Source organism: Saimiri boliviensis, chromosome 3 (genome assembly GCF_048565385.1).
Source record: "Saimiri boliviensis isolate mSaiBol1 chromosome 3, mSaiBol1.pri, whole genome shotgun sequence".
Taxonomy (NCBI): Eukaryota; Metazoa; Chordata; class Mammalia; order Primates; family Cebidae; genus Saimiri; species Saimiri boliviensis.
Genome location: NC_133451.1, coordinates 147567787 through 147589997, shown reverse-complemented (window position 1 = coordinate 147589997; position 22211 = coordinate 147567787). Strand labels below are relative to the sequence as shown.

Genomic DNA, 22211 nt, shown 5'->3' with positions numbered 1-22211 from the left:
TGCAAGGTTCTCCAAAGTACTTTCAAAACTGAGCGTGAGGCCTTTGCTACTGGTTTTCTGGCATGCAGATCACTCAGCCTTGAAGAACTCAGTTCCCTCCTCCAATGTAAAAAGTACTGCAAGAACATTTCATGGGTCCATCAAATGGGACCATGTGTAATATTTTACACTGGACTACACAATAGACCGGAAAAGTGATCCGCAGAGAGGCTCACTGCTGTAAGTTCACTCCCTGTACCACCTGTCTCGCACAAAGCTGCCACCCTGTGTTTTCTTCCAACGTTTCCTCTGGGAGGACTTCAAAACTTCCTTCTTCCAGTCTGTGCAGGGGTCAGGGGTCCTGTCTAGAGCAGACGCCCAGCATCCGGCTCGGAGAACCTTTTCCCTTTCCTCTGGGAGACCTGAATAGGCGCCAGCCCAGCCCTGGTCTCCAGGCTCTGCTGCAGGAATTTCCCACCTGGTGCCCGCGCTTGGGATGCCGCCAATGGGCTCGGTCCAGTGTCCCTGTGCCTTCTCTGCAGGTGTCCCAGCAGGTAGAAAAGGAGGCCGGAGGCTTGTGTTCCTGCAAGGCGGGGCCGGTGCTCCTCGATGTGCCTGCGTTCGCCCTGCACGTTCTGCGCCCCAGGGCCTGGCAGGGACTGAAACAGGCCGGGGAGCAGCGACACCTGGGGCAGTCAGTCATCCAGAAGCCGCCGCCACCTGCCCCACCCCCAATCTCCTCGGGAGGTGTTTATTTTTGCCTGCGCTCCAGGCTCTTTCTCTTTCACTTTTCTTTTCGCCGGAGGTTGGGACTCCGGGTGGAAGGTGCCCGGGGGAATCCCAGCTGACGCGTTCACTGCCTTCGAAGTCCGGCGCCCTCGGGGAACTGGGTGTCCGCTCCCGCCCGGCTGCAGTGGCTGTCGTCCCCCCACCCTGCAGCCAGGACTCGATGGAGGTACAGAGCTCGGCTTCTCTGCTTTGGGAGGGGAGTGGTGGTGGTTAAAAGGACAATGGAATTTTCCCCGAAAGCCTACGCCCTGGGCCCCTCCCAGCTCCGGCGCTACCCTCTGGTCTACCCGACTGGCCCGGCCGCCCCGCCCTCTCATGGGGAAAACTTAGCTGCAACTTCAGTTTTTGATTTTTCCCCTAATGACACTTTACTCCTCTCCGAGACTCTCCTCGCCACCCTCCTGCTTCCGGAGGAGCGCAGATCGCCGGTCCCTTTGCCCCTGGCGTGCGGCTCCCCACTGCGCTGCACTCTTTCGGAGTTCCCGACTGCTGGCGAGCGCGAGGCAGGCCCGGCACCCTGCGCTTCGCTGGGAGGGTGAGGGACGCGCGTCAGGCTGTCCCAGCCAAACTGCCGGTTTCTGAGAAGACGCGGTCCCGCAGCCCTGAGGGCTGAGTTCTGCACCCAGTCAAGCTCAGAAACGCCGAGAAAAGGTACTTCAGCTCCCCACTTCCTATCTGTCCCCTCTCAAACTCCCTGTGGGCCGGCCGGTGCAGATGTCTGCGTGCGTGTCTATTCCTACCTTTGCAAAATCGAATTATCGCCCTCTTCTTTGCTTGCACACGTCTTCTGGAAGAAAAATTTGTAGGAATGATCACTGCTTGACAGTCAGGCCTGGGTCTGTATTGGTTCCAACTCTGGGCAAGCCAGTTATCTCTTAGAGAACCAGTAGGGTGTCTGGAATGCCAAAGCAACTTGGAAAAAATGCGAGCGAATTTCACTGAAATAAAATCATTTTTCAAGGTGGCTTTAAATGAAAATCCAGCCAGTTTTTTCAAGTGTTAGTAAGACTGCATGCTGCAAGGGCATACATGTAGTTCATTTGATTTTATGTAATTCCACGCATTAAAAACTATGTTGGCTTCAAAGTGTGTATAAATCAAACTAATTCTTAAATGATGCTTACAACAGATTCTTAAATAGGATGAGTCAGCAATTTCAAAATGAAGTAAAGTGGTGGTCACCAGCTAATTCCCACTGTATATCTTAAAACTACTTTATAATATTATGATACTGGTAGTGGCTAAGTGGTAGTCATCCTCATGTTGTCAGTGTGGCCAAAGAGGCCATATTAGCTAGACTGAATTCTTGCTCCAGTATTACGGAATAAACTGGTGATTATGCATCCTGCCATGTAGAGGCTGCAAAGTGAACCATTCAATTGAAAGCATCAAGATGCAATACACTTTTGGAAGGCTGAGACGAGAAGATAGCTTGAGACCGGGAATTCCAAGTTACAGTGAGCTATGATTTGTGACTGCACTCCAGCCTGTCAAATATATATATACACATATATGTGTATATATATGTGTATATATGTGTATATATGTATATATATATATGTGTGTGTATATATATATATATATATATATATATATATACAGGTTAAATTGTAAACTCCTGTTGTTTTTGTGTTAAACAATGTGGTCAACAGAGGAAGGAGATACAAAGGAAGGAACATGAAGACATATAAAGGGAAGAACTGAAAACACAGCACAAGCCATTTAGATTTAAAAGGTGAACAAAAAGCTAATTTACTTAAAGTTAAGACGTATCAGAGTTCTTAAGGTTTGTTTTGATTGTCTTCGTTTCGTGTCCGTGTTTCTGTTTTCTCACAGAATTTTAGTCAATCAGAAGAGCATCTCCTGAAGTATCACCTGCTTTGCAACAGTAACAGAGAAGAGTCAGTTGGCCATTGGTCTGGAACTTCTGATAGGCAGGGTGTTCCCATACTTTTAGTTTCACTGTCCCCTGCTGATTTGGAATGGCAACTCCAGAACATGACTGGAAGCTATAGTTCTGGTTGGAATTTTTCTACAGGCTACCAGTGATTAAAATGAGGCTCTGTTGTTTTAATCCATGAAATTAGTGTTGCAAATGCCAACTGCTATATTGCAAGATACGGTGTTTTCAATGAAATATATGTTTATAAATTTCTTTGGGGGATGGAGAAAAACAATGGTTTAAAGTTTATTGAAATAGAGTTTGGAAGTAGAAGGTTTTAAAGCTTAGAAGGTACTTCATCTCCTAGGCTTCATCTCAGATTTGGTGCCTCTGATGGATTTCAGGATAGCTAGAAAAGGAGCCCTGAAATGCTGGGTATATGTGGATGTTTCTCAGGAAAATATCCATAACTTTGATTAGGTTTTTAAATGGGTCTCTGACCCAAAACAATTTTTAACCTTTTAAAAATACTGACTACTGTCCTTTTCCTCCAACCTCTCCTGGAGTTTAATGTTGAGTTCTGCTCATTGTGTTAACTATTTTTCTGAAGGTTAGCTAATGATAATACAGAGTTCTGTCTTCATACCCATAACTGAAATTATGAGAAACAGTATGAATAATAACTAACATTGTTGAGTTCTTATTATGTATCAGACATTGTTCTAAGGATGTATTTTTAAAAATCATCATGAATAATAGCTAACATTGTTGAGTTCTTATTATGTATCAGACATTGTCCTAAGGATATGTTTTTAAAAATCATCATAATAAGCTTATGTGGTAGGGAATATATTTTACAGCTGAGGAAATTGAAGTAATTAGAGTAATTAAATAGCTTTCTCAAGGTCACAGAGCTAGAAAGTGGTAGAGCTGGAATTCCAACTCAGACAAGTTTAAGATTGCTGTTATTTAAGGAGGATGATACTATTTGCATAAAAAGTATTTCCTACGATTTGACAGTGATAATTAGTCTTTATTTATTTACAGGCAGTGTCGTAATGGCAGAATGTTGGTTTTAAAGAAATGTTTCTATGGTACTTGTGCAATTGACATTATTATGTATTTAAAGATTATCTTTATAATCAATATTCATTTGATTAGCTATATGTGTTTGGTTCATTGGAGAACTTTTTAATAGTCCCTGAATGAAAACATTTGTCTAAGTTGCATCACTTTCTGCTGGAAGAGCTTGACAATGTGGGTTGATCTGGATATCTGTCTCTGTCTATCTAGCTCTTCATCTATCCATACACCTAGAAGGCTGGGATTCATGGAAAGCTCAGAGAAGAGTTTCCCGTAATACCACAAGTAAAGATGATGTAGTGAACTAATTGGGATGTCCTCTTTTCAGAAGGTGTTATGGTAGAAGGGTTGGCAAGAAACCACTTCTTTAGCTCAGTATTAGCTCTTTGATCTGCTTACCCAGTGATTACAGTAACTGCATGAAAGTATTGACACTGAACAATACTTAAATACTTGCTGCTGTCCTGTAGGAATGGGTTGGATGGAAAAATTCCGTAGGGGAGTTGACGGAAAAATTGTGAGAACTGGAATGCATTAACTAACACCTATTTGATGGTGAATTTCACTAATTAAATACTATCAAGTATATGTCTGTATGTGTGTATAATGTATATATGTGTATACATACTGTATATGTGCATATATGTATGTGTGTGTATGTATATATTGTACTATTTGTTAACAGCTGTGGGCAGACATAAGGGTTACTTTTTACTCTGCTTCCAGACTGCATTGATTCCGTAAACATAAGAAATCTTGACAGAGAACCTGAATTACTGTTATTAGCAGTGCCATTCCAGTAGGAACCCAATGTGAATTTGAAAGTTACAAAAAGGAAGCCTCTGCTATGTTTCAGGAACCGTACTGGCACTTCATCTGTATGTCCCCATTGAATTTAAATAACTATTGCATTTTTATCCTGACTTCACAAAGAAAAAAAATGGCATGCAGTGTTTCACTTGCATTAGGACACAGCTAGGTAAGACAGACACTCTGCTGAGATTTATCTTGATTCCAATGTTAATGTTCTTTTTCAGATATCATATGTATTCTCTTCTAGGAAAACTCAGGTGCTCAGTGTAATGAAAAATAAAATGTTGCTATCCTGGCCTTGAAATAGATGCTGGTCACCATTTGGTGTGATTTAATACTATTTAGTACTTTGCCCATATCAAAGAATATTACCCTTAAAAAAAAAAGTTTATTGCTAGAATCAGAAAGAGGAGAAAAAGAAGCTCTTTGATCTCAGTTCAATTCAGTAATATTATTTGTACACATTTAACATCTAGAGCCAGGGTATTTGTATGCACTTGTTTCATGGTGTTTCATCCCACTCCAGGGGCAGAGGACTCAATGTATACCATATAAAAATGGATTTTTTAAAGAAGTCTGCTTGTAATACACACGTTTCTCCTCTAAATGCTAATGGTTCTTCCAAGTGCTGACAGGATGCAGACAAGATTAGGAAAGTGACAAATTACTTTGTGAAATGAGGGAATTGAAACTGAAAATGGTTCTAGAATAAGAAAATATGATGGCTGCAAGGTTTATGGAGGTGGTGGGTGGGGGTAAGCTCTGCTTATCATTGTGACACACAAAAGGAGCCCTGAGAGGTCTTGGGTCCCTTGTTATCACTGAATGATACTTCTGCTTCCTGGGTATTCTGCTCACGTGCCTTCTAATTGAAATTTGACAAAGTAGTCCGTGCATGCTGTTAGCACTGACCTTTAAAATTATCAAATGATTATTCCTTAATTGAACATTTTACAGTTAAATATTTCATATTTTGGAGTTATTTGCTCTCCTGACTCATCTGCAACAAAAGTAAGTACACAAAACTTGATTTTTTAATTGAGGGGTTTTTATTGTGAAAATTCTTGCTTATGTTATTTAAAATACTATCATTACATAACTAATCAAGGGAATCATTAGCTTTTGATAAGTGATTATTAAGCATACAAATAAAACAATACTGGAAATATATATCATGCAAGTAGATATGTCAATGCTTTTTAAAAAGATGTCTCTTATATAAAATTGCCCCTTTATTTGGCACCCTGGTGAGGCAAGGCGCATGCTAAGATTCTGGATGGAGAGACATAGGCATTTTTTTCCTAAAGTGAGAGAAGGGTAATTATGAAAGAGGAAGTGAGAAAGGAGAACTTGCCGGAAATCTGCTTGCTTTGGGCACATATCAGGCATATTTCTGGTAAAAAGGGGCTTCTCTGGAGGTAATGGATCTTGAAATTGGTTCCTTTAGAAACCTCTTATGCCCACAAACCCCCTGGAAAAGTTGTAGGGTACGCCAGAGGTGCATGTTGTTCAGTTGGGAGATGCAGTTCAGCCTTCTTTCCCACACCCTCCCTTTGGCTTCTGGATTACCATGGTTACTGTGTTAAAGCAAAGTACAGGGGGTGACATGGGGAGCAGCAAAGACCCTGGGCTGGCTTCTATAGAGATTTCCCACTGGGAACTGGTGGGAAATAAGCTCTAATAGGGCTTGGAAAGCCTCTGCAATGAAGTCTCCTCTTCCAGCCTCAGCTCCAGTCCTGCCTCAGTGTTCCAGACACACTTGCCATTCTTTGTCAGTCTTCATGGTCCTGCTCAAAATGCTAACCCTCCATAACTTTTTCTGTCCCCACCTACTGCCCAGGTAGAATTATTTTCTCCCTTACATGAATTAATTTGGTGCTGTCTACATTCTCCTGTAACAACTTTTATGCCTGTAAACTCATTTTACATGTGTCTGTCTCTATACATACATTGTAAGGACAATGTGCTTCATGTGCTTAGCAGAGGGTTGGTCAGAGACTATTTGTATGGACTTCAGTGAGAGTCAGTCGTCATTCAAATGTTTGACAGCTGAGCAGACAACGGTAAAAGAGGCAGGAGGTAAAAGTCATGTAGCAAAACAATGTTGGAATACTGTAATAAAAATAGTACTTTAGGGAAATTAGTTTGAGGTAGAATTTATTGAAGAAAAGACAAATTAGAGATAAGGAAACCAGCTAGAAATCCATCACAGTTAATTCAGGAGTATAGTTTCAGTCCCATTATCTACTCAAGGACATAACTCTAGTAATTCATTCTTTCTCTCCATCACCATTTTTTTCTCTGTCTCTTATGGGTCTTTCCCAATACCATGTAACCATCCTATAATTTCTGCCATTTAAAAAAAAAGACTCATATTTTTCTCCTTATGTTTCTCCTCACTTCTGTTTTTTCTGCCCATATTTTACAGGAAAACTTACAAAATTAACTCTGTTCTCTGTTTCCAATTGTCCTTTCTCCATATTCTCTTGAACCAGCCATTCTGTCATTCCCACTGCTCCACTAGAAATATACTTGTCAAAGGTGCTAATATCCCTGTTACTAAATCCAATGATTAGTTCTTGGGTCCCTTCCTATGTACCCTTTCAGCAGGACCTGAGAGTTCTTCCCCTGACTTCCAAGCCACCCCCTTTTCCTGATTTTCCTTTCACCCTGCCAATGACAGTTTCAGTCTCTTTGGCTGGTTCATTGTTTCCCTTAACGTAAATACAGGAGCCTCAGTCCTTAAGTCTTTTCCCAATCTGTACTCTCTGTCTTGGTGATCTCATCTAATGTTACGGTTATGCCTCTTCTTACATTGATGATGTGCAAATGTGCATGTGAATCTAGCCATGATCTCTCCCCGGAACTCCAGACTTATTCAGCAGTCTTCATCTGTTATTCATTCATCTTTGATTGGATGTCTAGTACTCACTGGATGCCTTTACTGCCATATCTGCTTGCCCACCCTCTTCCCCATCTTACTTGATGACAATTTTATTCTCTTAGTTCCAGAGATATCAAGTCATCTTCAATTTGTCCTTAACGTCTCTTTTTGTCATGACCCACATTAAATCTGCCACCAAATCATTTAGCTAGGCCTTCGAAATATACCTCACATTCTGTTTCTTCTCACCCTTTTCATTGCTGTTGCCTGGGTTCAAGTTGCTTTCATGCCTCACACCATTAGTGCAAAAGTATCTCTAATGTTTGTCCCTCCACCTCCACTCCAGCCTGTTCTCAACATAGCAGCCACAGTATTGCAGTTATCCGTCCCTGCATCAAAAGGATGAACGACCACAAAACAAGAACGAAACAAAACAACACCCCCAGAACTCAGTGACTTGAATAACAATGATTTGTTATTTGTCATGATCTTACAATCTGGGCTACTTTCAGCTGATTGACTCCTCCTAGGCTGCTGAGGATTAGACATCTAAGAGGGCATCTTCCTTCATGTGTTAGAACATCAGCTAGGATAGCTGGAAAGCTCATGGCTGGCCAGACATCCATCTCTCTTTATGAGACCTCTCTACATGGCTAACTTGGACTTTACATCACGTTAGTCTCAAGTAGTTTTACTTTTTAACTAATTATTGACTTTCAGCTTATCTCATTATGGCATCAAACTCAAACTTTAAGTCTCTAAATTGGATCTCCAGATGAGGATAATATTTCTCTGGTATAGTTTCTTGAGTGCATTTTTTTCCTAAAGTGGGAGAAGACCAATTATTTCTTGAGTGCAGAAACCTATAACTAAAAAGATTATCTGCTGCCACAAAGATAGGACAATTTCATTAAACAATACCATTGCAAAACAAGATAATAGAAGGCATATAGCTGTCACTAGTCAATAGCAAGTCTGAATACAGCCTCCATATGTCCCAAGTTCTTGCTCTGGAAGCAAGACATGTTCCTGATTCAGGTTTAAATTTGTTCCCCAGGAATGATTCGCTGTGGCTTTTAACTTTATCTTTTGCACTTTGGGCTCCTTTTCTCATTCCTTCTTTCTTTTTTATAAGAAATAATTTTTGCTATCCTTTGCAGTGGAGTAACCTGCTTCCTGCTGTTAGAGGGTTAATTATTCAGAGACCTTTTGTATACTCCCTTTTGTTTAACTGCTTTTTGTTTTTAAGTTCAGTAATCTTTAAAATTTGGGGGCTTCCTATGAATTTTATTGGGATCCGCTCACTCCACTAGATAAAAGACATAACCAGAAAATCCTTCAGGCAAGCTCTACTTTACTTTGTCAGAAAGTCAGGATGCTGTAGAAGCCCATAACGTTTTTAGAAGCCCCTTGACCAGTTGGCAAGGTCTATGAGGCACCACTTTAAATCTTTCAGAGTTCTTAATGAAGGGCCTTCCTGCCACACACTTGATTTGATCTTCAACCTGAGAGCACATGTAATAGTAGACCCTGGATTCCATCTTTTCCCTGAAACTACTTATTTCTTGGAGAATCTTTTGCTGCCTGGAAAGGCAAGAATGAGATTAGCTGTTATTTTCCAATCTGGCAAGTCTTGAGTTGAACGATTTTATCACTGCATTTCTGGCTTTCACTAACAATGTCCTTGCCTCTCTCCAGATGTCTACCTACCACTTGGTCTCATAGCAGTTTCAGTGTTGATAACTAATTTCCATATAATAAACTTCCCCAAAACTTGGGGATGTAAAATAAAAACCATTTTATTTTCTCAAGCCTAAAAATTAAGACAAGACACAAAGAGAATGACTTGTCTCTACACTGCAATGTATGTGACCTCAGCTGGGATGGTCCAAATGTTCAAGGGATGTCTGAGGTGGCTCAGACATTAGGTCCCATATACAGAGCCTCAGTTCTGGCTGTAGGCTGGGATCCTTGGCTCTCTTCCACTTGTCTTTCCACATGACTGATTTGGACTTTCTCACAGCGTGATAGTTTCAGGGTCAGACTCTTTACAACTTAGCCAACTTCTATAAGAGAGAAAGTTGGAGCTGTAAGCTCTTAAGGCTTCGATATGGAATTTCCAGACTGTAACATTTGTTTTATTCTTTTGGGAAAAGCAAGTCAGAAGGCCATCCAGAATTGAAAGGGAGAGGACAAAGATTCCACTTCTCCATGAGTAGTGTCAGGCATGTTCCTGGGGAAAGGCATTGATTGATGGCAGCTGTCTTTGGAGATTATCCACCACAAGTGGTAATCCCGTTAAAAAACTAACCAGGTTATGCCATTCCTCTGTTCCAAACCCTCCATGGTCTTCTCTTCTCACTTTCATAAAAGCCAAATTCTGTTACAGTGGACATTAAGAATCTAAGTGATTTGTACCCCTTATGTCTGTCATCTACTACTCCTACCTTAGCTCACCAAGTCAGTTACACTGGCATTTTTTCTATTCATCAACCATACTACTATATTCTTGTCTAAGAGTCTTTTATCTTGCCATTCTTTCTGCCTAGAATGCTTTTCTCTCAAATCTGACCCCTTCCCTTTACCTGCTTTGGGGTTTGGCTCAAATATCCCTGTTGCAATAAAGTAATTCTTGACTTATGTACTTCAAATTGTAGTCTCACCAACAGTGCATGTCCCAGCCCTGTTTGGGAATTCAGATTATTTTTCAGATTTTGGAAAGTAATATAGTGTGTTTACTATATATCATGTAATGATCAAGCTTATTCAGGTACTTCCTCAAAAGGGAATAAATGCAGCTTATACATAGGCTAATGTCCGTTCAGTTTGTGTTTTGTTAACCAGTGAATTAAGGAGAAAATTCCAGCTTTTAGAGCTTTTTTGATTTAATATTTTCATATAAGGAACTATGGAGTTGTATATGTTTTATTTATTTGATTATTAACACCTTTCTCCATTAGAAAATGAACCACGGGCGAACATGCAGTTATTTTATTTATTGCTATATTCCCATCACCTATTCATGCCAGGCATATGGTAGTCTCTCAATAAATATTTGCTGAATGAATAAGTGAACGAATGGATCAATGAATGCTAAGTAGTAGGGTATACTGCAAATCGAATGGAGAATAGAAAGACAAGCTATTTTCAACAAAGATTTGATTTATTCATGTTTTATTTATTCATTGAATTGATTTTGGCACTTCAGCAGTTAATAATTTTGAGTGCCTAATATAAGATGGGCACTGTTGTAAATAATTGACAGTTCTTGATTGAGTGGGAGGAGCGGAGTACAGGGAAGAGTCAGAGGACATCCAAGATTTTAACCACGAGAGACAGGAAAGATAGACGTGTTAGGAACAGATATAGATTACAGCTAACACACGGGGCAAGGTAGGGGAATGGAAGAACTTGATTTTGGAAATATGAATGAGCTAAAAGTGGAACAAGCTACTTAAAATGTCTTGTAAGTGATTAGAAGCACTGGACTGAAGATTGGATGAGCTATTTGTACAAGAGATTTTGGTTTGTGAGTTAGGTAAAGAATTATTGGTAAAACAAATGGTCAGAACATTTCCCCAAGAGGCAAATGTATATGTAGATGGTTTAGGGTCACATAAGAGAACCAGAGGAACTGTCACTGAGCTAAGCACTCTGAAAGAGGAGATGTTCAGGAAGGCCTTCGATGAGGGATTGGCCAGCTCCCAGGTCTTCAAAAGAGAAGACTAGGCTTTTTACACCTCCCAGCCCTTGCCTACCTGTCATACTTGCTCTGCCTGCTGCTCTCTAGAAGGATTTTAATCCCTCGTATGCTTATTCATACATATTCATCTTTAAAGACTCACTTTCTCTCTGATATTTTCCTGGTGAGACCCCATCTTTACCTCTGCCTTGCCTCACACCTTTCTTTTTTGTGTTCTCTACCAGGTAGATACTTCTCTCATAATATCTGCAGTGTTTCACTGTATTTACCTGTGTTCATAATGCCTCACCCACAGGTAAATGATAAAGGTCATAGAGGACAAGAATTGTGATGGTGGAGTTGGAAGGGCTGAAGTTGGAGAAAAACTGCTTTCTTATGTGTCTAACAACTTGCCTGGCACATAGTAGATCTATAATAATGTTATTCTTGGTGTTAGTGATCCAACATATATTTCTGGGTAACCCAGTTAGATAACATCCTGAGAAAAGGAAATTGACTATATTTGACTCATAGTATATTACTGGTGATCACATGGCTTTTGGGAAACTATTCCCAGATGATTTCTTATTGTCAGGGTCAGGAAGGGAAATAGGATTTTCTAAGTGTGTACATTGGGCCAGGTTATAAACAGAATTTTTACATTCCTTCTTAGGAGTATGAACTTTAGAGAACTGAAAACAAATAGGTTTGTTTAATATTTTGTGCCAGTTGTATTAAGGTGAGGATAATTTTATAAATTTGCAAAGTAAATGCTTCAGTAAAGGAAGGGAAATTGAAACAAGGCACACCCTATTCTCTAAATTCTTTCAAACAGAAATCCTTTCATTTTCTTAATTTTATTTGCTGAGTATTTTGAGAAATCATTTCAGGAGAACAAAAAAGATGAGGTAGCCGGGCGCGGTGGCTCAAGCCTGTAATCCCAGCACTTTGGGAGGCCGAGGCGGGTGGATCACGAGGTCGAGAGATCAAGACCATCCTGGTCAACATGGTGAAACCCCGTCTCTACTAAAAATACAAAAAATTAGCTGGGCGTGGTTGCACGTGCCTGTAATCCCAGCTACTCAGGAAGCTGAGGCAGGAGAATTGCCTGAACCCAGGAGGCGGAGGTTGCGGTGAGCCGAGATCGCGCCATTGCACTCCAGCCTGGGTAACAAGAGCGAAACTCCGTCTCAAAAAAAAAAAAAAAAAAAAAAAAAAAGATGAGGTAAATTGTGTGAAAATAATAGTATTGCTGAAATTTAATTTATTTAGTGTCTCTTCTCCTGAGAGTTTAAGAGAAGAAACATAGTTTCTTCCCTTGTTATGCCATTAAAAAAATTGCAGTTACTTCAAATATCAGATTAAAATCTGTATTTGGTTTCATTAGATTCTAACCCTGAAAAGCAAGAACATTGTAAACAACCTCTAAAACTGGAAAGATGTGGTTATGCTGATGGCTTATTTGGCTTGATATTGAGGCATTCATCTTCTAAACTTTGGCCTTTCTTAAGTCAGGCCATATTACTCTGAGCCGCTGCAGTTTATAAAGCATAGCTTCAAGGGTAAGGTGTTTAATGCAAAGAGGCTAACAGCACAGAAAAAATTCTAAACAATAGTGGATATTTATTGAACACTTTCTCTGTACATGGCTCCTTGCCAAGTGCTGTGGAGGATAAAAAGATGCAGCACACATGATTCTCTTCAGAAATTTAGTAACTAGTGGAACAATTATTGTTTGCATGTAAAAGAGCTGGGTGTCCAGGATACTGAATTACCGTCTGCCCCCAAACACAACATGCTTTCTTTCATAGCCAAACATTTGGACATGTTTCTCTCATTGGAAATGCGCTACTTCATCCAGTATCTCTTCCATGCCCCCTTCTTCTGACTAGCCTGGTCCAGAAGGCTCAGTCTGAAAATGACATCCCTGGAAATATTTTTGTAAATGTCCAGAGTTGGGTTAGGTGTCTTTCATTCTTAACTTCATTCCATAAGTATTTCAAGAGTAAACATGTATTTTCATCCATTGTGCCAAGTATGTTAATGATGTAGCCTTCTCAAACCCATGAGATACTTTGCCTCCCATTTTTTTATGTAAGTAAACTGAAGCACCAGGCTGTAGAGTGACTGGTCCAGGGACTGCCATTAGGAAGCGGTGGAACTGGAGCTTGAACTCAGGTTTCTCTCTCAAGCATGCACACTTCCTCTAGAGGGTGCTGCCTTGCTGGTACAATTAATAAGAATTATAAAGATTAAAAGAGAAGAGATAAATTTTTATCATTTATAAATAAAAGCCATACACATTAGCAAGCTACTAAAATGAATGGGAGAGTTCAGTAAAGTTGCCAGATCAAAGATTTTTAAAACCCAATAACATTTTTCAATACTAAATAAAACATTAGCTAGCACACACAACAGTAAAACAAATGAGCAACACAACCTTCCCCAGCAGGAGCACACTTGCTACAATTAAATATGGTTTATTTGAGGATTGTCTTGATGGCTCAACGGCAGAAAATCTATCAAAATAATCTTAATAATACAGAAAAAGTTAATGTCAAGTTATGAGAGGAATAAAAATAGGTGAGATTTTCCAAAAGTGACTAAAGAATATCTATGAAAAATCTATAGTAAACATCAAATTTAATATAGAGCTCAGAGAAGCATTTTTCTTTTTTTTTAAAGTTTGGGAGATGAGGATGCATGTGTTGACACAACTATTCAGTAAAGTAATGATGACAAAAATAATAATGACCATTCATTTTTATTGAGTGTTTACCTATGTGCCAAGCAGTGTAAAAGCAAAAGTGTGGTGGATTAGCCATTGGTGCAAGGAGATGGTGAAATGCCCATCTTCCCACTCCTCCAAGGTAGACGTGATAATTGAACTACAGTGAGCCAGGATGAAACAGAGTTGTTGCAGAGCAATTGTAGATAGGATGTTTAATTTATTGTTCTGACCCAAAAAGTAGCGATCTGAACATAATGGAGTGGAGAAAATTACAATGTAGTAGAATTTAGGTGGCAGAAGTGATGGTATAGTGTAGTTAGATCTAAGGTATAAAATGAAAAAAATCCTTCAAAATCTACAAATAACTGCACTTTCCATATAGTCAGTACATATGCAATCATGTCATGTCAGTACATGCATTACATAGTCTGTACATATGCAATCCAAACATACTGCAATCATGGATTTTATGGATGAAGCAGAGCCCTTTTGAAATTGAAGTTAAGGTGGAGAAGTAACACAATGCTTAGAATATGCTTTGTGGTATGTTAACTGAATGAACTTCTGGTGAAAAATTAAAATGGGAATCCAAAACACATTGTTAAATCTCAGTTTTACCTCTTTGTGTAAAATTGTACCATACATTTAATTTATCTGCACTTATATTCTTTTCTGGAAAATTAAGATAATTAAACCAGATAAATTACCTTTGGTGTTAAATCTGGTGGTTCTGGGAACCAACATAACATAGTTGGATTCTATCATATGCTGAGACTTTCAACCTGTGATCTCTATAGATGTTACTTAGGCACTGGAAGGGACTTTACACACCTCAAATCTAATCTCCCTATTTTAAAGACAAGGTAACTAAGGCTTAAAGGCATAAAGTACCTTGCTAGTGTTACATAGCTGTTTAAAGACAGAATCAAGCCTAGAGTACAAGTCTCTAGACCCCAGTCCATTCCATGGTTCTGGTAAGACTAGGAAAGCTCCAAATGTCATCCAGAAGTTCTCAATCTCAATTTTACATGAACTATAGTTTTGGAAATTGTAATATGTTAATGATGAATAGATGGGAATGGTGGTAGTCTGTATGGAGTATAATGAAAAAATAGATGATGTACACTTCCACCATTGCTTACACAACACATCCAAAGAGAGATTTTATGGTGTGCTTGTGTATATATACACACCATGTATACATATACCCATACTATCTATCTATCTATCAACAAATATATATATATACACACACACACACACACACACACAATGGAATATACTATTCAATCATAAAAATAAGAAAGTCATGTCTTTTGCAGCAACATGGATGGAACTGGAGGCTATTATCTGAAGTGAAACAAATCAAAACAGAAAGTCAAATGTGGTATATTCTCACTTAGAAGTGGAAACTACGCGATGTGTACATATGGACATAGAATGTGGAATAATAGCTATTGGTGAATCCAAAAGGTTTGGAGGATGGAAAGAGGTTGAAGGATGAGAGATTACTTAATTTGAGTACAATGTACATTATTCTGGTGATGGTTACACTAAAAGCCCAGATTTTACCTCTATGCAATATAGCCATGCAGTAAAACTGCCCTTGTACTCCTTATATGTAGTTATTTTTTCAAAGGATGAGTGTTTGTGATTCTACCACATGGACCACATTTAATGTTAGTTGCCTAGATTTTATATATATATTTTATGTTTTATATATATTATATATATTTTATATGTGTGTGTGTGTGTGTGTGTGTGTGTGTGTATTCTGTAAGACTTTTCAATTTTTTTTGTTCTCACTCTGTTTGTCAAATAATGTTTTTATTAGTAATTTGGTCATGTAGGTTAATAGTGCAGGCTTAGTGACTCAGGGATTGCTCTGATTAAAGAAAAAAAATTACTCACTTTTACCTTCTATACCCCTTCACGCTTCATTCTCCCACTGCCAAGAAAACCCTCAAAAGAAATCTGATATCCTAGACTACAGAAATGCAACCATTGGGAAACCTGTAACAAGTACACCCAGCAGAAAGGTTGAAAATCTTAAAGATTGTAACAAATATGTAATCCCATAGAATCCATGAGGCTTGCCAAAGTGTTTGATGATGTCTATAAAATCCGCTTTTCTTAGACAAAAGCTAAAAGGCATAGAAATAATATAAAACAGAGACAAATTAAAAGCAAAAATTAGAAAGTAGATAAGAATGGCAATCTATAATAATAATTTTGATAACTACCATTTAGGAAATAATATTTAATGAGGCCAGTGAAAGAGGAGATAAAGTACTAAAACTGACCATTCTCCTACCATGAGGACAGGAGCTCTGTTAGCTCTGTCTTAGGTAATTTGTACAGCCCAAGAGGAGAAGAAAGAACCAGCAATGCGATAAAATATAAGTTCTGCTTTCCAATCTAGGGAGAGAAAAGAACCCACATTGACCACAGGAGTAAACACTGCCGGTTGCCAAATAAACTTTATTAATAGAGACAACCTGCCCCTTAGCAGTTTTATAAGCACTACTGCTATGTTATATAGGCTTGAGAAGGTTAGTTTACTTGTCAGGAAGAAGCCCGGCAAGCAATGTTTTAGAAACAAGACGTTTGGGACTGCTGCAGAGATCCAGTGTTAGGCTAAATCACTTGATACGTTTCATATGAAGCCAAGTATTTGGAACAGGAGATGCCAGAGGTCTAATCAGTCAGAAAAATAAACAATTAGAAGGATGACACCCAAGTCTAGCGAAACTGTCTGGAGAAAAGGTACTGGAGGATTTACGGTCTAAGGTGCATTTGTGCTTAGCAAAAGATAAGCTGTTCCTAGATTTCCAAGTTTAATTTTAAGTGTTATTCCTGAGGATTACGGTAATCACATCGATTTGCTTCTGTAAGGGATTGGTGAGAAGCAATAGTAATGTTTAAATCCCGTTATTTGTGAGTGGCAGATGTGCTGTATCATTAGGTGCCATTTTCACTGACTAGGTTATTATCAGCGGGTAATAAGAAATGTGCATGATTACAAATTCTCATATGGTTTTTTGTGCTAAAACATGAGGTATGTCTTCTGTGGCAGCACTGAGTGATCACATACAGACTGTTGTCAAATGGCTGTTAGTATAAATAACAGGATACATTTTAATAGTTAATTATCTAAAGAGGCAGCACTGGAAATTGTTTAGTAATAATTGGCTGATTTTTATGATGAAGTATAATTCTATTTATTATTATTATGTTCTGGGGTACATGTGCAGAATGTGCAGGCTTGTTACTTAGGTATACAGGTGCTGTGGTGGTTTGCTGCAGCCATCACTCCGTCATCTGCATTAGGTATTTCTCCTAATGCTATCCCTCCCCTAGTTCCTCGTCCCCAAACAGGCCCCAGTATGTGATATTCCCCTCCCTGTGCCCATGTGTTTTGATTGTTCAACACCCACTTATGAGTGAGAACATGCCTTGTTTTGTTTTCTGTTCTTGTTTCAGTTTGCTGAGAATGATGATTTCCAGCTTCATTCATGTCCCTGCAAAGGACATTAACTCATTCATTTTTATGGCTGCATAGTATTCCATGGTGTGTATGTGCCACATTTCCTTTATCCAGTCTCTTATTGATGAGCATTGGAGCTGGTTTCAAGTCTTTACTGTTGTAAACAGTGCTGCAATGAACATATCTGTGCGTGTGTCTTTATAATAGAATAATTTATAATCCTTTGGGTGTATACTCAATAATGGTATTGTTGGGTCAAATGATATTTCTAGTTCTAGATCCTTGAGGAATTGCCACACTATCTTCTACAATATTTGAACTAATTTACACTCCCACTAAGAGTGTAAAAGCATTCCTGTAACTCCAGCATCTGTTGTCTTCTGAATTTTTAATGATAGCCATTCTAACTAGTGTGAGATGGTATCTCAATGTGGTTTTGATTTGCATTTCTCTAATGACCAAAAACGATGTGCTTTTTTCATATGGGTGTTGGCTGCATAAATGTCTTCTTTTTTTGCATGTGTCTTTATAGTAGAATGATTTATAATCCTTTGGGTATATATACAGTTGTGGGATTGCAGAGTCAAATGATATTTTTAGTTATAGATTCTTGAGGAACCTCCACACTGTCTTCCACAATGGTTGAACTAATTTGCACTCCCACCAACAATGTATAAGTATTCCTATTTCTCCACATCCTCCTCAGCTTCTGTCGTTTCCTGACTTTTAATGATCAGCTTTCTAACTGGTGTGAGATGGTATCTCAAAATGGTTTTGATTTGCATTTCTCTAATGATCAGTGATAATGAGCTTTTTATCATGTGTTTGTTGGCTGCATAAATGTCTTCAATTGAGAAGTGACTGTTAATATCCTTTGCACACTTTTCGATGGGATTATTTGCTTTCTTCTTGTAAATTTGTTTAAGTTCTTTGTAGATTCTGGATATTAGCCCTTGTCAGTTGAGTAGATTGCAAAACTTTTCTCCTATTCTGTAGGTTACTATCATCATCACTCTGATGATAGTTTCTCGTGCTGTCCAGAAGCTCTTTAGTTTAACTAGATCCCATTTGTCAATTTTGGCTTTTGTTGCCATTGCTTTTGGTGTTTTAGTCATGAAGTCTTTTCCCATACCTATGTCCTGAATGATATTGCATAGGTTTTCTTCTGGGGTTTTTATGGTTTTAGGTGTTATGTTTAAGTCTTTAATCCATATTGAGTTAATTTTTGCATAAGGTGTAAGGAAGGGATCCAGTTTTAGCTTTCTGCATATGGCTAACCTGTTTTCCCAGCACCATGTATTGAATAGGGAATCCTTTCTGTATTGCTTGTTTTTGTCAGGTTTGTCGAAGATCAGATTGTTGTAGATGTGTGGTGTTATTTCTGAAGTCTCTCTTCTGTTCCATTGGTCGGTATATCTGTTTTGGTACCAGTACCATGCTGTTTTGACTACCATGACCTTGTAGTATAGTTTGAAGTCAGGTAGCGTGATGCCTCCATCTTTCTTTTTGCTTAGGATTGTCTTGGCTATATGGGCTCTTTTTTGGTTCCATGTGAAATTTCAAGTAGTGTTTTCCAATTCTGTGAAGAAAGTCAATGGTAGCTTGATGGGAATAGCATTGAATCTATAAATTACTTTGGGGCAGTAAGGCCATTTTCACGATATTGATTCTTCCTATCCATGAGCATGGAATGTTTTTCCATGTGTTTGTGTCTTCTCTTATTTCCTTGAGCAGTGGTTTGTAGTTCTTGAATAGGTCCTTCATATCCCTTGTAAGTGCATTCTTAGGTATTTTGTTCTCTTTGTAGCAATTGTGAATGGGAGTTCACTCATGATTTGGTTCTCTGTTTGTCTTTCATTGGGGTGTAGGGATTCTTGTGATTTTTGCACATTGATTTTGTATCCGGAGACTTTGCTGACATTGCTTATTACCTAAGCAAATTTTGGGCTGAGACGATGGGGTCTTCTAAATGTATAATCATGTCATCTACAGAGATAATTTGACTTCCTCTTTTCTTAATTGAATACCCTTTATTTCTTTGTCTTTCCTGATTGTCCTGGCCAGAGTTTCCTCTATGTTGAATAGGAGTGGTGAGAGAAGGCATCAATCAAGGATAATTCTTACACAAATCTTTTTATATAAATACCTGAAGAACTGAAGAACATTCATTTTAAATGCACATCTGCGAACTTTCTGTTTTCTTGCCTTATTTATCTTTAACTGGTAATGCTGGAACTGTGCAGAAAACCATTGAAATAACTTTCTTTATATATTTTTGGAGTTTAAAAGTATGGCATACATATATATGTCATATATATAATTAATGCATATATAAGATATAAATAAAATATAACTTCTACTATACAGTAGGGGTATTGGGGAGGCTAAAATTGGCCACTACTAAATTCAGGCCTAACAAATTCTGTTGTTGGAAGCTACAGGTTAAAAGGAATAGCTTGGCCTATGGAATGAAAGGAAAATCTTTTGTTAATTTTGAAGAGTTAAAGCTATAAGACTTTTTTCCTTTCCTACACGTTTCTTTCTCTTGGTATTATTCCTTTATCATTCTTCTTCACTTATCTTTTCTCATCATGGTTTCTATATTTTCAAAACTTCGCTCAAGTTTACCCACTGTAGAAACCTCACGTTGACTATCCCAGTTTGTCTCTGACCCTTTAATGATGCTGTACTAGGCTTTTCTCCTTTCATGGCAAAATATGAAGCCTTCCTTTTTGTGAAAGTTTTCAAATCATATCAAGGAGTTTGTCTTCCCAGCAAGACCACTATAATCCAAATAGAAAAATGTTTGTTCCTAGTATTTGGCCTGATAAAGAGCTTACACCAGAATATAAACTAGTCACATCACTGACACAGGTTTAGTTCATGTAACTTTTTTTCTCATAGCAAGACTTTCCTGAAAAAGAAATCAGTGCAAGATTTATAAATTGCAAACTGGCACTTTAATGAATTAGACTATAAGGATGCTAGTGGATACTTTTCATCTTCCAATGAGAAGGGTAAATAGGATAGTTGTGATGGATGACATGACTGACTGGTGGAGAGCTGTGACATTCACAGTGGTGGATAATTGCTAATAAGGGGTAACATTTTTGAGTGTGAAGGCCTGTTCTATGCAGCTTTTATGAATGAGTTCACTGATACCTCACAATGACACTCTGGGGTAGGTATTACCATTTTCCCCATTCTACACATGAAAAAAGTAAGGCCCTATAAGACTAAGTACGGTGGCTCATGGCTGTAATCCCAGGACTTTAGGAGGCCAAGGCGGCTGTATCACTTGAGGTCAGGAGTTTGAGACCAGCCTAGCCAACGCTGTGAAACCTCCTCTCTACTAAAAATACAAAAATTTTCTGGACGTGGTGGCACATGCATGCCTGTAATCCTAGCTACTCGGGAGGCTGAGGCATGAGAATCGCTTGAACCTGGGAGGTGGAGGTTGCATTGAACAGAAATTGTGCTAATATACTCTAGCCTGGGTTACAGAGTAAAACTCCTTCTCAAAAACAAACAAAAAATGAGGCCCTGAGAAATTAACTTGTCCCAAACCTTACAGTTAGGAAGAGGCTAATTCAGATTTCAAACCCACATCTGTCTGAAACCAGTCTATACCTGGATATATTCTTTCCCACAGAGGTTTCTGTAGTGAAAATATTCTATGTCTTCTGTTTTCAACGTGGTAGCCATTTACCACATGTGGTTTTCAAATACTTGCAGTGTATCTGGCTCAAGTAAGAAAGTGAATTTCTAGTTTTATTTTAATTAATTTACAGTTAAATTTAAATAGCCACATGTGGTTAATGGCTACTATGATCAACAACATAGGTCTGGAGACTTTTACAATGTTACTAACTACAGGCTAATAACAGGAAGCCTAGTCCAGGAAAGTATATTCATGTAAGATCTAGTTTTCCTCCGTTTCTAGAGTTTCTCAGACATTGTAAAAACAACAACAACGACAACAACAACAACAACAACAGCAGGAATGCTATCTTAAATTGCTTGGGTATTGGAAGTAATAGGATTCAGTTAAGTAAATTATTTACCACTTCCTTGGATTGAGAAACTGTGCCATGCTTTGGGCATTCTAAATGAATTTTGTCTTCAAGGAGTTCCTCTTCTAAGTAGCTTTATATAGTGTTGTAGTTTTTTTCCCAGATTTTCCTCATATATGATTAGACAGTATTTAAATATGTGCTATGTAACATTTTGTCATGTTTTGATTTTAATTTTATGACTAGATAATGTATTCCCATGGTTTAAACCACAAAAGGTTCAAGCGCTTTCTAATTTCCTTCAATAGATGCAACCAGTGTTGTCATTTTCTAGTGTATGTCCTTACAAATGTTTTGTGCAGACACAAAAAAATGCTCATATATATTTAAACATCCCCCTTTCTGAAAACAAATATACACTGTTGAGTAACCTTGTTCTTTTTACTTAAAAAATATACCTTGGATACATTTTCATGCTAGTATTTTTAAAAGTCTCATTTTTTTTCTACTGATGTATAATATTACATTGTACGGTTGTATTACAATTTACTTACACAGTCCCCTTCTGATGGACATTTATGTTGTTTTCATTCTTTTGCTATTCCAGGAAATATTGACATGGGTAATTTCAGCACTTATATTCTAACATGAGCTGGAATGACTGCATTTCTGTTTCCCAGACCATATTCCACAGAACACAAGTCTCATGATATGTTCAATACGCAAAAGGGTTCTATAGGTAAATAACTTTGGTTAACTATGGGTTATAGTGCACACTGATGTTGATGTTTCATAGTGCACACTGTCATATTAAAAGAAGTCTTGCAATAATCTGCTTCTATGTAATCCAAGTGTTTTCCAACCTCAC

The 22211-nt window shown here is 38.4% G+C and overlaps 1 protein-coding gene across 4 annotated transcripts in view; it reads left to right on the top strand.

The window, feature by feature from the left end:
- The first annotated feature begins 583 nt into the window (after positions 1-583).
- IL15 (interleukin 15) overlaps positions 584-22211 on the top strand; it is a 99557-nt gene continuing 77929 nt past the window's right edge. For 2 of the 4 annotated variants that reach the window (XM_074396878.1, XM_074396879.1), the window contains exon 1: positions 870-1419. The gene's annotated coding sequence lies outside the window, so the exon portion shown is untranslated. Of the gene's footprint in view, positions 1420-12327; positions 22083-22211 lie in introns of those variants that run through there. The other 2 variants (XM_010338646.3, XM_074396880.1) reach the window with 2 other exon arrangements.